The sequence below is a fragment of the Lissotriton vulgaris genome, chromosome 6 (genome assembly GCF_964263255.1).
Source record: "Lissotriton vulgaris chromosome 6, aLisVul1.2, whole genome shotgun sequence".
Classification (NCBI taxonomy): domain Eukaryota; kingdom Metazoa; phylum Chordata; class Amphibia; order Caudata; family Salamandridae; genus Lissotriton; species Lissotriton vulgaris.
Window position 1 is genome coordinate 1,631,825,709 of NC_141694.1, and position 12,869 is coordinate 1,631,838,577.

At 45.3% G+C, this 12,869-nt stretch overlaps 1 protein-coding gene across 1 annotated transcript in view; it reads left to right on the forward strand.

Annotated features, from left to right (window-relative positions):
* The window catches only part of THADA (THADA armadillo repeat containing), a 1,588,234-nt gene that overhangs the window by 730,241 nt on the left and 845,124 nt on the right, over positions 1 to 12,869 (forward strand). The gene's annotated exons all lie outside the window — the stretch shown is intronic.

The window sequence follows — 12,869 nt, forward strand, 5'->3', positions numbered from 1 at the left end:
TGGCAAACCTGTTTGAATCTTGGGTAATGAAAGTGATTTCTTATGCTGATGATACCCAGGTTATTTATCTATCCAGGATAAGTCGACTGAACCGTATAATTTGTTCAGGATGTGCTTGAAATCAGTGGGTGATTGGTTGAGTGAGAGTTGTATAAAATTGAATTCCAACAAAAAGGAAGTGCTTTTTAGGTCGAGGACCGAAGGCTGCGCTTGCGCAGTCTCCGGGAGGAGATTTAATGATTTGGAGTATGGGGGCTTGAACCCGCCTCTCTCCTCCTCTCTCCTCCATTGGCTGGCTTCCTAAACGGAGGCCAGCCATTGGAGGAGACAGGCGTAACTCCAATAAAGCCCCGTCTGTTTCGGATTCGGGGGCGTGTTTTTTTGCGTAATTTCGACTGTGACGTCATCCGTCACTCAGAACGCCAAAAACATGCCCCCGAATCCGTAATTTTCGGATGTTTGTGGCCGCCATTTTTTTCTCAGCCTCCGGCTCAAGCAGGATCAAACAAGGACACCTCCCTGCAGGGCGCTGCCAGGATGCCGAGGCAGGGAACACTTCTCATAAAAAGTGGTTAGCCTGACATAAAAACATAAAAAGCTTTCGAAAACAAATCAATTGACTAAATAATCTCCTAGGACAGCGTGGCAGCGCTGTGTACGGGGAGACTTTCACTCGCATTCATTATGGCTGTGTTGAGTGCGAGGAGACTCTCATTGCTGCACGTTATTTATTAGTAATGTTCTTATTGTAAAGCGCTCTGACACCCTCGGGTAAAGTCAGCACTATATAAAAACACAGTAACTGAATAAATAAATAAATAAGCACTGCATGCAAGTGCCCTCCTATTGCTGCACGTAGATTAGGCGGCGTTTGATGGACACTTTGTCCTGCGGTTTAGATTTTACTGCCGCTAACTCGTCACTTGTGGCGCTCAGCTCAAAGACAGGACAGCGTGGCAGCGTGGCAGCATTGCATACGGGGAGACTTTCACTTGCATTTATTATGGCAGTGTGGCGTGCGAGTAGACTCTCATTGCTCCACGTTATTTATTAGTAATGTTTTTATTGTAAAGTGCGCAAACACCCTCGGATAAAGTCTGCGCTATATATTAACGCAGTAACTGAATATATAAATAAATAAGTGCTGCATGCAAGTACACTCCCATTGCTGCACGTAGATTGGGCGGCGTTTGACGGACACTTTGTCCTTCGGTTTAGATTTTACTGCTGCAAACTGGTCACTTCCGGCTCGCAGCTTACAGACAGGACAGCGTGGCAGCGTTGCGTATGGGGAGACTTTCACTGCTGCAGGTAGTGTTGTACGGCTTTGACAGACAGCTTGTTCTGCCGTTTAGATTTCACTGCAGCGAAGTCGTCACTTCCAGCACACAGCTAACAAACAGGACAGCATGGCAGCGTTGTGCACGGGGTAACTTGCAGTGCTGCATGTAAGGCTGTGCGGGCGTAGGCGCACACCTAGATGTACGGCTCAGAGCATACCACTGCGGACCCGTTATGGTAGGTGCTTAGCTTATAGACACGATAACATGGCAGTGCTGTGTACGTGGAAACTTGCAATGCTGCATGAAATGCTGTGCGGGCATAGGTGCAAACCTAGTTTACGTCTCAGGGCATACAACGTGGACCCGTTACCCCCAGCGCTTGGCTCATATACACGATAGCAAGGCAGTGCTGCGTACGTGGAAACTTGCAATGCTGCATTATGCTGTGCAGGCGTAGGCGCATACTTAGTTTACGTGTCAGGATATACCACTGCGGACCCGTTACCCTCGGAGCTTACAATCTTTATGCAACAAAGTGGCAACCTATTTAGAGTAACATGCAACAAGAGCTAGCTAAACACGTGCTGTTGTTAATAATGTATTGTAACACGTTATGTACGCGTACACAAGCTAAGTTGTATAGCAGGCAATACAAAGCAGCAGTTTTAACAATAAGGAACACATTATAGTTGTAGAATGGGGCCAAGTGGCAGCTATATATGTGGTATTATGTAATAATGTATTCTAACGCATATTTATAAGCTTGTCCACAAGTCGACCTTTGTAGCATGCTACAGAAAGTATCAGTCTTACTGATAACATACGCATTATAAGCATAGCATGGTGCTAAGCGGCAGCTAAATATGTGCTATTGTTTAATAATGTATTTTAACACGTGTTTATAAATACGTCCAGAAGTTGACTTTTGTAGCAGGACACAAAAAGTAGCAATGTTAGCGATTACTAACGCATTATAGGTGTAGCATGGCGCCAAGCAGCAGCTAAATATGTGCTATTGTGTAATAATGTATTCTAATATGTTTTTATAAGTTCGTTCCCACTTTTGTCATATGTCTAGAGAAGCGGACCATCTCTCACAGAGTGGCCCCGCTTGTTCCGAACGAAAAAGCGGCCACTGTGGTGATTTTGCTGTCACAGATTCAGATTTTCAAACACCATCGAATGAGGGAGGAACAGATTCTAGGCACATGCGCCTTATCAGCCGGTAAAGCAGCTGAGTGGGTAAAAGTCGCACCTGCAAAATCGAATGTGGCGTGAGAGCGGCTGGTTAATTCATGCACCTGCTGTTTGTAGTTATTTTTATTTTACAAAGGTCCTAGGTTAAAGTAATGACAAGAGAATTCAATTACACAGGCTCGAGATAAAGGCTGTGTTTTTCCTTTTTCAGAGTCCAGCCGGACCTAGAAGCGTTTATTTTGGAAAACAATTTGTAAGCATAGATAGAATTTAGGCGAAACCAGGTCGCACATGAATAACTGGGCACAAGCCTGTACCTAGTCAGAAGAAGACAATACAGGGGAAAAGGAAAAAGAATTAACAGGCAAACAAGGAGAAAAGGGTGGCTTATAACACAATGCAAACAATTTTTGAAATAAGCACAAACCCACAGTAACTACCGTAAAAATTGCAAATCATAACACGAGCAGTACTGTAAAACAGTCGACGAACGTTTCAATCCCTATCTCCAAAAATATAGTGGGATCATCTTCAGGACTAAAGTGAGCTTTGCCTGATTGGTTGAGTGAGCCTGTAGGGTTTAAACAGGGAGGAAAAGAAAGGGAAATGAAAATTCTAACAACAATACGAATTTACAACTAGTCAGTAGCCTCTTTTTTCATGCAGGGTGCAACACGTGCACATGCAGTTGCTTGATCCAAAGGGCACGGATGGCTATGTGCTCGTATTTGGATTGTGGGTGACCGAGTAGGACATACCGCTTTTGCTCATTGAGAAGTGCTCGGGGACGTGGTATCCGGTGTTGGTGCGAAAATTGGCAGGGTGGGGGAGTGTAGGCCAGGAGTTCGACAAGGGTTGTGAATTAATCTAAAATTAGGAAATTTTGGTTACCACGAGCGAGGCACGGTGGGCTGGACGTGGCTTGAAACACTTCAGTCGGCACTCAGGTTCCGAAGTAACCAATGCCTATAAAAAAGTGATTTAGTCATACACTTGGCGAATGACAGGTTCGAGTCAATAAGATAGGAATAGGGTTACCGGGGTTACCGTTTCCGCCTTGCATTTGGCGCGCGGCGTTCAGGAAGGATATCAGTATTTACCCAGTCTGGTCGGTTCGATTTAGGCCTGAAAAAGAGTGGTAGGTCGGAGATTAGGACCTGTGAAGTGAGGCCGGAGTGGCAGGTTTAAGTGCAGTGGGGGAACAGAATATTACCGTTACAGCCTAGCGTCTCTAGCGTTGGCTCGGCGGGAAACTTCGATAGAAATATAACCTGTGAAAAAAGGGATTGAAGGATTTGTAGGTTGGAAGTGCATACGGGTGAAGGTGAGGGCGGCGGGCGCAGGCAGGTAATTACCGTGAGTTACGGATTATTATCTCCGCAGGGCGCTCAATGGCGTTGGCCTTTTCCGTGCGAGCCTGAAAAGGAGGAATATGGAAGGCACACATTAGATATATTGGACTGGACCCGTCCCTCGTGAGAGTCAGGGAGGTGTATCAAGTCAAGGCTTACCGTAATGTGCTCGTAGTGGGGCCGAAATAGGGTCCCGTCTGGAGGCTCAATGGCCTGGTGTTGAGTGTCTGCATGCAGCCGCGCCTAATGTAGTCCGTGATTGTGGTGATGGAAAGTGAGAGCGGACTTATCCGGAGTGACAGTGATTCCGATAATGGGCGCCATCTTAGAGTGGTCAGCCCAGGGAGTGAGTGAGTGAACCAACTGGTGATTTAGGGGGTTAGAGGGGAGCGCATCTAAATATATGGGCTCTTGTCAAAGTGCGGTTCTCTGAATCACAGGGTCACAAGCTAATTAAAAACAACTGACATTTGAGAAGATTACAATTGAATTATAGACAATTGTATAAGCTCATGCAGGAGGAGCAAAACAACTTATATTAAACTGGTCCAATCCTCTGTTCTGTTTAGGCCATCCTGGATAGAGTTGAACTGTATGATGGATTTCAGCTCTTCTTTGTTCAGTAACTGTCCCATGTTACCACCTCTCGGTGGAAGTCTCAGTACTTTCAGGACAGTCCATTTCAAATCGCTGTCAGAATGTTTTTGGGCTGCAAAATGTTCCACGAGAGGTGCATTTAGAGTCCCGCACCGAATGCGACTTCTGTGTTGCCCAATACGGATTTTTACCTTCTGGCTAGTTTGTCCAATGTAAACTTTTTGGCATGGGCATAGGATTAAATAGATGACATTGCAGGTGTTGCAGTTGGAGAAGGAACGACATTGTATTGTAACATTGTTGAAGGTAAAACTTTTTCCTTCTATGGTGCTATCACAATTATTGCACCCACCACATTTAGCATGCCCAACAATGGGGGACAGACCCCATACATTATCAAGTGTAGCCGGAGGTAGAGAAGTGGGCAAAGCAGCCCTCACAAGGTGGTCTCTGAGGTTTTTACTTTTTTTGAAAGCAAATACTGGTTTTTCAATGGAGAGGACACCTGTGTTTAGTATTGGCCAGTGTTTAAGAATGGTCTTTCTCAACTGATTGGAAATTGGTGAGAAAGTCGAGACACAAGCTATGCGCTTAGAGTCAGTCTTTTCCTTTGGTACTAGTAGGGCTTCCCTAGGGCAATACCAAGCCCGCTTGGTAGCGTTTTTGACTAGTTTATTTGGGTAACCCCTTTCCTTGAGTTTGGATGCTAGGGTAGCAGCTTCTCGGAAGTAGTCATCTTTGCAAGAGCAGTTCCGCCTGATTCGCAGAAATTGCGAGTAGGGGAGTGAATCGCACAGTGCTCTCGGATGATTGCTATTGTAAGCCAGAAGGGTGTTTTTCTCAGTTGGCTTACGATAGAGGCGTGTCAATAGGGAGCCTTCACTGTGGTGTGGTTAGGGGCAAAAATTGCGCCCATGGCGGTCCCCTTAATTTGTTCATAGAAATTGCCATCAAAGAGGAAAAAGTTTTTTGTGAGGCATATTTCTAGGAGCTGGATGATAAACATGCAAAAAATAACAAAAGAAGGTCTTGATGCAGGATTTCTATCGAAAAAAGAGTACAATTTCTTAAATGTCAAAACGCCCAGAATCCCGATGATATACACGCTGCCCAAAGTGCACAAAGATGAGAAAAATCCTCCAGGCCGTCCCATTGTTTCAGCCTGCGGGTCCATCTTAGAACCATTGGGATCGTATATAGACTTCTTTATCAAAGAGTTTGTCCCGTCAACACAATGCTACATAAAGGACTCTATGCACATGATCAACATGATCGAAAACCACCCGTACAACCCAATGATTGAAACTCTGGTCACTATGGACATCGAGTCCCTTTACACTAATATCCCGCAGACAACAGCACTCTTAGTGATCAAAAAGATTCTGGACTCACGACCACGTCCTCACGCTGTACCGAGCATGTTTATCATCCAGCTCCTAGAAATATGCCTCACAAAAAACTTTTTCCTCTTTGATGGCAATTTCTATGAACAAATTAAGGGGACCGCCATGGGCGCAATTTTTGCCCCTAATTTGGCGATACTCTTTATGGATGAGATAGAGACCAATGTGATCATCAATCCCACCAATCCTTTCCTTTCAGGGATAAAGTTTTGGTGCAGGTATATCGATGATATTTTCATCATTTGGAATGGAAGCGACGATTGCCTGCGCCAATTCTTACACTGGCTGAATAATAACTGCCTAGGGCTCACTTTCACCATTTCCACCAGTAATGACTTTATCTCCTTTTTGGATCTTACCATTTACCACAGTGAAGGCTCCCTATTGACACGCCTCTATCGTAAGCCAACTGAGAAAAACACCCTTCTGGCTTACAATAGCAATCATCAGAGAGCACTGCGCGATTCACTCCCCTACTCGCAATTTCTGCGAATCAGGCGGAACTGCTCTTGCAAAGATGACTACTTCCGAGAAGCTGCTACCCTAGCATCCAAACTCAAGGAAAGGGGTTACCCAAAAAAACCTAGTCAAAAACGCTACCAAGCGGGCTTGGTATTGCCCTAGGGAAGCCCTACTAGTACCAAAGGAAAAGACTGACTTTAAGCGCATAGCTTGTGTCTCGACTTTCTCACCAATTTCCAATCAGTTGAGAAAGACCATTCTTAAACACTGGCCAATACTAAACACAGGTGTCCTCTCCATTGAAAAAACAGTATTTGCTTTCAAAAAAAGTAAAAACCTCAGAGACCACCTTGTGAGGGCTGCTTTGCCCACTTCTCTACCTCCGGCTACACTTGATAATGTATGGGGTCTGTCCCCCATTGTTGGGCATGCTAAATGTGGTGGGTGCAATAATTGTGATAGCACCATAGAAGGAAAAAGTTTTACCTTCAACAATGTTACAATACAATGTCGTTCCTTCTCCAACTGCAACACCTGCAATGTCATCTATTTAAACCTATGCCCATGCCAAAAAGTTTACATTGGACAAACTAGCCAGAAGGTAAAAATCCGTATTGGGCAACACAGAAGTCGCATTCGGTGCGGGACTCTAAATGCACCGCTGGTGGAACATTTTGCAGCCCAAAAACATTCTGACAGCGATTTGAAATGGACTGTCCTGAAAGTACTGAGACTTCCACCGAGAGGTGGTAACATGGGACAGTTACTGAACAAAGAAGAGCTGAAATCCATCATACAGTTCAACTCTATCCAGGATGGCCTAAACAGAACAGAGGATTGGACCAGTTTAATATAAGTTGTTTTCCTCCTCCTGCATGAGCTTATACAATAGTCTGTAATTCAATTGTAATCTTCTCAAATGTGAGTTGTTTTTAATTAGCTTGTGACCCTGTGATTCAGAGAACCGCACTTTGACAAGAGCCCATATATTTAGATGCGCTCCCCTCTAACCCCCTAAATCACCAGTTGGTTCACTCACTCACTCCCTGGGCTGACCACTCTAAGATGGCGCCCATTATCGGAATCACTGTCACTCCGGATAAGTCCGCTCTCACTTTCCATCACCACAATCACAGACTACATTAGGCGCGGCTGCATGCAGACACTCAACACCAGGCCATTGAGCCTCCAGACGGGACCCCATTTCGGCCCCACTACGAGCACATTACGGTAAGCCTTGACTTGATACACCTCCCTGACTCTCACGAGGGACGGGTCCAGTCCAATATATCTAATGTGTGCCTTCCATATTCCTCCTTTTCAGGCTCGCACGGAAAAGGCCAACGCCTTTGAGCGCCCTGCGGAGATAATAATCCGTAACTCACGGTAATTACCTGCCTGCACCCGCCGCCCTCACCTTCACCCGTATGCACTTCCAACCTACAAATCCTTCAATCCCTTTTTTCACAGGTTATATTTCTATCGAAGTTTCCCGCCGAGCCAACGCTAGAGACGCTAGGCTGTAACGGTAATATTCTGTTCCCCCACTGCACTTAAACCTGCCACTCCAACCTCACTTCACAGGTCCTAATCTCAGACCTACCACTCTTTTTCAGGCCTAAATCGAACCGACCAGACTGGGTAAATACTGATATCCTTCCTGAACGCCGCGCGCCAAATGCAAGGCGGAAACGGTAACCCCGGTAACCCTATTCCTATCTTATTGACTCGAACCTGTCATTCGCCAAGTGTATGACTAAATCACTTTTTTATAGGCATTGGTTACTTCGGAACCTGAGTGCCGACTGAAGTGTTTCAAGCCACGTCCAGCCCACCGTGCCTCGCTCGTGGTAACCAAAATTTTCTAATTTTAGATTAATTCACAACCCTTGTCGAACTCCTGGCCTACACTCCCCCACCCTGCCAATTTTCGCACCAACACCGGATACCACGTCCCCGAGCACTTCTCAATGAGCAAAAGCGGTATGTCCTACTCGGTCAACCACAATCCAAATACGAGCACATAGCCATCCGTGCCCTTTGGATCAAGCAACTGCATGTGCACGTGTTGCACCCTGCATGAAAAAAGAGGCTACTGACTAGTTGTAAATTCGTATTGTTGTTAGAATTTTCATTTCCCTTTCTTTTCCTCCCTGTTTAAACCCTACAGGCTCACTCAACCAATCAGGCAAAGCTCACTTTAGTCCTGAAGATGATGCCACTATATTTTTGGAGATAGGGATCGAAACGTTCGTCGACTGTTTTACAGTACTGCTCGTGTTATGATTTGCAATTTTTACGGTAGTTACTGTGGGTTTGTGCTTATTTCAAAAATTGTTTGCATTGTGTTATAAGCCACCCTTTTCTCCTTGTTTGCCTGTTAATTCTTTTTCCTTTTCCCCTGTATTGTCTTCTTCTGACTAGGTACAGGCTTGTGCCCAGTTATTCATGTGCGACCTGGTTTCGCCTGAATTCTATCTATGCTTACAAATTGTTTTCCAAAATAAACGCTTCTAGGTCCGGCTGGACTCTGAAGAAGGAAAAACACAGCCTTTATCTCGAGCCTGTGTAATGTAATTCTCTTGTCATTACTTTAACCTAGGACCTTTGTAAAATAAAAATAACCAGTTCTACCCGTGGTCCTTGGCCAATTTTACGGGTTCCCTTGTATACCAATACCTACCCTGCTGTTTGTAGTGCCACAAAATCCCAAGACTGGGGAAAAGGTGCGCTATTGGAGAAACAACATTAGGAGTATCAGTGGCTTTATCGTGATTCTTCTTCCGAAGCACCGGGCCCAGAGCCCACCGGTCGATCCCGTGAGTCAGCAGATGGTTTTCCCCTTCCTCTGAAGATGCCCCGGAGGTGAGTCAGGCGGTTGCGGTGAACGGCGCAGTTCACAGGGATGTTTATCGGCTCGGATATGGTGCCAGGGTTCGGGATGGAGAAATATCTGCCCGGGCATACCAAAAAGATTACAAGACCCCACGCACAGACATATCAGATTCGCTTTTACGACATCTGGCAGGGACCACGCAAAAGTCTGCCAAAGCCATCTGACCTCACTATATTTGGCTAATCTGTGAAATCTGCTTGACGAGAGGCTTCTGTTTGCCCTATAGGGCCTTTAAGTGCCACTCTGCGGACATTTTGGACAGTGCAGTTTTTTAGGTTTTGCCTTCGAGAGCACGTGCGCTCTCACTTGCTAGAGATATTGTATTTAAGAAGGAACCTGCAAACCCCTAGTTGTTTATCATTCTTGGCTTCATTGTCCGTCTTCTTTAGTGCCTTCTCATTGGCCAGGTTGTGCAGGCTTCAATTCTTCTTCTTTTGGCTGGAGCATGGCCCAAGAACTGAACGCTTCACTTTAAGTGCTGTTCTTCCACTGATCATATTTGTATTTATTTTATGTGTCTTGGTCCCTTCCCACCCCCTTGTCCGTTTTACTTCTCCCCCTTCCACCTATTTGTCTGTGCCCCACACACACCCTTCCTCCCATAGTCCGTTGTAGTACCGTGCAATTATAAGATTGTTGCATTTTGGGCACAAGCCATTTTACAGATAACGACCTGCTCAGCGAATATAACATTGTAACAATATCTGAAAGTGTGTGATCTGACTTTTGGGAGGTTGAAATGAGCAGATAATAGCAATTTTGTGTCGGGGAGAGGGGCTCAGAAGTGCTTACTGTCACTAGGGGTCTGTGTGTGGCTCTGTCTGTCTGTGTGTGGCTCTGTCTGTCTGTGTGTGGCTCTGTCTGTGTGTGTGTGGCTGTGTGTGTGGCTCTGTGTGTGTGTGTGTGGCTCTGTGTGTGTGCGATTAGCTTTTTTTGTAGGTGGCTCTATGTGTGGGTGGCTCTGTCTGTGTGAGGGTGGCTCTGTGTAGGTGGCTCTGTGTGTGTGGATGTCTCTATGTGAATGACTGTGTGGGTGGCTCTGTAGGTGTGTGTGTGTGTGTCTCTGTGTGGGTGTAAATGCAATAGGTCATGCATATGCGAGCGATTAAGCTATTGGCATTGTACATGACAATGCCATTTATTTAACGATTAAACTATTGGCAATGTAAATGACAATGCTATTTATTTATGATTTTAAAAAATAAAATAAAAAATAAAAAAAGTCATGAGCAATGCCAATAGCTCTACCTTTAATAATGCAGAGACCATTGCATTGTAATTGCTTGTTTTTCTAGGAGCTAAGCAGAACTCATATTCCCACAATTGATGGCCTATGGGGCTTGGTTTGCCCCCTGAGTCATCTTCCTGTGTGAGAAACCTGGGCGTCAACTTTGATTCTGCCTTGTCTTTTGAACCTCAGGTCAAAGCAGTCTATGCTAGTTGCTTTGCAACCTTGAAATCGCTCAGGAGGATGCTGCTCTTGGTCCCAGTTGCGGTCCATGCCTCTACGCCGGGGATGCCTGGTTTCACCTTGGAGATACCAGGAGGGAACATCTCACAGGGAAAGGCAGGACGGGTTCCCCAGCGGTCTACAGCGCCAGGATACCTCCGGGTAGCAGTGCGCTTTACAAGACACACACATTTACATTTAAATTAGACTATGCAGATAGTCTATATTTGGGCTTACCGGCCTACCTTCTCCAACGTTTGCTAATTATTCTAAATACGGTACTCTGTGTCAGCTGGTCTTCGGCAGCTGCATTGGTTGCTGATTGATTCAATTCAAGGCTCTTATTTTTGCTTAAAGCGATTTGTAGCAGAAGGGTCTGCTTTATCTTAGAAGCATACTTAAGGCCTACTGTTAGAGCAGAGCCCTGAGGTCCAACTCTTTAAAATTCACATATACCCCTCTGTCCTGCAGGGTTAGACAGGGAGGAAGATCCTTTTCGTTCCTTTACGCAAAGTTGTTGACCAGTGTTTAGCAAAAGTGTGCAGACTTATCTTTTTAATACTCACGGCTGTTTGGCCTAAGGATAAATGCTGTTGTGTCTGTGGTCCTATTGCCACTGCCGGGCTCTTCCGCTGAAGCAGCTGTGCGCTCTATAAATGCCTATTATATTGTATTGTAACTAAACTGGTTTTGGAATTTTACTTTGTCTTAAATATAATGCAGTTTTGGTGTTACCAGGTCTTCAATGAACCAGAACGCAAGCAACCCAAGATCTGATTGGCGCTCTTCCCGTGCTCACTAAGCCACTGGAACCTACCTACATCTGATTGATGTGCTCCAATCAGGGCGAAATTGGTCTTTGGTTACAAGGAAGCAGGGCCAGACCGGGCCTCAAGCATTTTCCCGGGAGGCTGGAAGGGAGTGGGTCGGTTTTGTTATTGGCCGGTTTCGCAGCAGTGCTGCAATATCAGCCCACAGTAACAAAAGCAGAAGGCAAGAATTTCCAGCCTCCCGGGGCTAGGCAGTTCTTCAGGGGTTGGTTCGAGAATACTCCCAGGGCTGCTTTGGGTTCCCGGCCCGGCAGGGAGGACCTGGCTTGACAGTAAGGGCTTGAGTGTTCCTATTGGAGCAGGATCAAGACTGATTTGCAAATGGCTGGGTTCAAACTGAGGTGGCATGAAGGGCAAAAGAACAGTAGTTTGTAATGCAACCTCGAGTGACTGCCAGTGGCTAGACTTACTGCAAGCATTCCTCCCATCACCTATTGTGTGTTTGATAATCATGAGAGTGCGCAGAGAAACCTTGTTTATTAGGAAGTAGAGTGTTCTAACTATACAGGAGCTCTCACTGGCCCATAGCTCAAACATCTGGCTTCATAAAAGTAATGTTTCAGAGAAGGCATAACCTTGTTAACAAAAAAGTTGTCTGAATGTGCATTTTATATCACACCAGCTGCGTTATACTCCTGAGAAAATAGCCAGATTTTCAACAGATATTTCAGACCTATGTTTCCTTTGTGCTGAATGGACCCCATTGCGACATATCTTGGCAGTATGCACGGTTCGGGGTTCCAGACATTATTCTAGTGAAAGTTGCAGCAGTAGCAAGTGCCAAGCTGCTAACAGCTGGAAAAAGCAAAGAATCTGGCGGGTCCAGTTGTTGTGAATGCCATTAAAAGATCTTAGAAACCTTTTATAGGGACAGAGCAATCTACACACAACACAGGCATTGTAAAGGAGAGGAGAGTTTTGTGGGGGCAATAGAACAACATATGGAGCATCTGGGATTGTACAAGGACAATCAGAATTACTGCAGTCTTGAGTGGAGAATGTGGGTAGGGTTGTTAGTAGTGAGAGTGGCGGAGAAGGAAAAGAGAGGCTGTAGTAGGGCAAGAGCAACAGCAGACAGATGTAAAATTTAATTTCCATCTAGAAAGGATTTAAAGTTTGAATTTCCTGCATAGGCAGTGGAGAATGTTGTGTTTGTCTGTTTTTTAAATCTCTTTCTACATATGGTATTACATGTCTAAAACCAAAAAGATGATTTTAAGAGCCACTACAGAACCCAGGATGGGACCACTGCAGAAGGTGTCCAGGATTCTGATGGAGGTTTACCCCAGATATTGAGCCAGTTAGTATCCAAGCACTATTGTTTAACCAGGAAGGTGAAAGGACCCAGAACTGCTGTTATAAAAACTAAAAAACAAAACTATTAAAAACCGTGATGAGG